The sequence below is a fragment of the Protopterus annectens genome, chromosome 9.part0, assembly GCF_019279795.1.
Source record: "Protopterus annectens isolate FY-2018-M chromosome 9.part0, PAN1.0, whole genome shotgun sequence".
Taxonomy (NCBI): domain Eukaryota; kingdom Metazoa; phylum Chordata; order Ceratodontiformes; family Protopteridae; genus Protopterus; species Protopterus annectens.
Window position 1 is genome coordinate 111,440,667 of NC_056743.1, and position 3,307 is coordinate 111,443,973.

Consider the following 3,307-nt stretch of genomic DNA (forward strand, 5'->3'; position numbering starts at 1 on the left):
ATTTCTAGCTCTTTCTAGTCCCCTGTATAAACACCCGTGTTGTTGTGGCTTTTTGCTTGTTCCTACTCAGCAAAAGCTCCTCATGGTCCTGCAGAGTGGTGCTAGCAGCAGAGAGGCGAAAAAGAGCGACTGCTAAACTGATGTAAGTCTAATTTATTGCTACTACCTTTGCGACCATCCTTTCTCTCCGAAAAGCGAGTTATATCTGCTGTTTTACCTGTTTAAGCTTGTTTTACTGTTTTTTTTAAATTGCACTTTAAAGTTTGTCTTTTGTTGTATTTTATCTGTTGAGGCTGCTCACTCAAGTGCGCTAGCCTGTGTTAAGCCATTACTGTGAATTTTCTGCTGTTTGCTTCTTAAAAAATAAAAAAATAGCCTTGTTTCCCACCTTTGCCTACCTAGAATAGTCCGTATTACAGGCAATGCTGTATTCCGGACTTTAGTATAGTTCCTGTATTGCCCATTTCCTTACTTGGATAGAAGGAAGCTTCTTTGTTCACCAGTGGGAGTGGGGAGCTCTGAGCAGCCTATCTGTCCCTGGAGGAGTGATCTCAGCACAGAATCTGGTAGTTTATTGGCCATTTTGGGCTCATTTCTAGCTCTTTCTAGTCCCCTGTATAAAAACCCGCTTTGGCATGGTTTTTTTGCTTGTTCCTACTCAGCAAAAGCTCCTCGTGGTCCTGCAGAGTGGTGCTAGCACCAGAGAGGTGAAAAAGAGCGACTGCTAAACTTATTTAAGTGTAATTTTTTGCTACTATCTTTGCGAATGTCGTTTCTTACCGAAAAGCGAGTTATATTTGCTGTTTTACCTGTTTATGCTTGTTTTACTGTTTTTTTAAATTGCACTTTAAAGTTTGTCTTTTGTTGTATTTTGTCTGTTGAGGCTGCTCACTCAAGTGTGCTAGCCTGTGTTAAGCTATTACTGTGAATTTTCTGCTGTTTGCTTTTTAAAAAACAAAAAAATACCCTTGTTACCCACCTTTCCCTATATAGAATAGTCCGTATTACAGGCATTGCTGTATTCCGGACTTTAGTATAGTTCCTGTGTTGCCCATTTCCTTACTTGGATAGAAGGAAGCTTCTTTGTTCACCAGTGGGAGTAAGGAGCTTTGAGCAGCCTATCTGTCCCTGGAGGAGTGATCTCAGCACAAACTCTGGTAGTTTATTGGCCGTTTTGGGCTAATTTCTAGCTCTTTCTAGTCCCCTGTATAAAAACCTGCTTTGGCGTGGTTTTTTGCTTGTTCCTACTCAGTAAAAGCTCCTTGTGTTCCTGCAGAGTGGTGCTAGCAGCAGAGAGGGGAAAAAGAGCATCTGCTAAACTGATTTAAGTATAATTTATTGCTACTACCTTTGTGACCGTCCTTTCTCGCCGAAAAGAGAGTTATATCTGCTGTTTTACCTGTTTAAGCTTCTTTGACTGTTTTTTTTAAATTGCACTTTAATGTTTGTTTTTTGTTGTATTTTTTCTGTTGATGCTGCTCACTCAAGTGCGCTAGCCTGTGTTAAGCTATTACTGTGAATTTTCTGCTGTTTGCTTCTTAAAAAACAAAAAAAAAAATCCTTGTTTCCCACCTTTCCCTACCTAGAATAGTCCCTAATACAGGCATTGCTGTATTCTGGACATTAGTATAGTTCCTGTGTTGTCCATTTCCTTACTTGGATAGAAGGAAGCTTTTTTGTTCACCAGTGGGAATGGGGAGCTATGAGCAGCCTATCTGTCCATGGTGGAGTGATCTCAGCACAGAATCTGGTAGTGTATTGGCTGTTTTGGGCTAATTTCTAGCTCTTTCTAGTCCCCTGTATAAAAACCCATGTTGTCACAGTTTTTTGCTTGTTCCTACTCAGCAAAAGCTCCTCGTGGTCCTGCAGAGTGGTGCTAGAAGCAGAGAGGCGAAAAAGAGCGACTGCAAAACTGATTTAAGTATAATTTATTGCTACTGCCTTTGCGACCGTCCTTTCTCACCAAAAAGCAAGTTATATCTGCTGTTTTACATTTTTAAGCTTGTTTTACTGTTTTTTTTTTAAATTGCACTTTAAAGTTTGTGTTTTGTTGTATTTTATCTGTTGAGGCTGCTCAAACAGCAGAAACAACATCAAGTGCACTAGCCTCTGTTAAGGCATTACTGTGAATTTTCTGCTGTTAGCTTCTTAAAAAAACAAAAAAAAATCCTTGTTTCCTGCTTTCCCTACCTAGAATAGTCCCTAATAGAGGCATTGCTGTATTCCAGACTTTAGTATAGGTCCTGTGTTGCCCATTTCCTTACTTGGATAAAAGGAAGCTTCTTTGTTCACAAGTGGGAGTGGGGAGCTTTGAGCAGCCTATCTGTCCCTGGAGGAGTGATCTCAGCACAGAATCTGGTATTATTGGCCGTTTTGGGATAATTTCTAGCTCTTTCTAGTCCCCTGTATAAAAACCCACTTTGGCGTGGTTTTTTGATTGTTCCTACTCAGCAAAAGTTCCTCCTTTTCCTGCAGAGTAGTGCTAGCAGCTGAGAGGTGAAAAAGAGCGACTGCTAAACTGATTTAAGTATAATTTATTGCTACTACTTTTGCGACTGTCCTTTCTCGCCGAAAAGCGAGTTATATCTGCTGTTTTACCTGTTTAAGCTTGTTTTACTGTTTTTTTTAAATTGCACTTTAAAGTTTGCCTTTTGTTATATTTTATCTGTTGAGGCTGCTCACTCAAGTACGCTAGCCTATGTTAAGCTATTACTGTGAATTTTCTGCTGTTTGCTTCTTAAAAAAACAAAAAAAAAAATCCTTGTTTCCCACGTTTCCCTACCTAGAATAGTCCCTAATACAGGCATTGCTGTATTCCAGACATTAGTATAGTTCCTGTGTTGTCCATTTCCTTACTTGGATAGAAGGAAGTTTCTTTGTCCACCAGTGGGAGTGGGGAGTTTGATCAGCCTATCTGTCCCTGGAGGAGTGATCTCAGCTCAGAATACCGTAGTTTATTGGCTGTTTTGGACTAATTTCTAGCTCTTTCTAGTCCCCTGTATAAAAACCCACTTTGGTGTGGTTTTTTGCTTGTTCCTACTCAGCAAAAGCTCCTCATGGCCCTGCAGAGTGGTGCTAGCAGCAGAGAGGTGAAAAAGAGTGACTGCTATACTGATGTAAGTATAATTTATTGCTACTACCTTTGCGACCGTCCTTTCTCGCCAAAAAGTGAGTTATATGTGCGGTTTTACCTGTTTAAGCTTGTTTTACTGTTTTTTTTTTAATTGCACTTTAAAGTTTGTCTTTTGTTGTATTTTATCTGTTGAGGCTGCTCATTCAGGTGTGCTAGCCTGTGTTAAGCCATTAC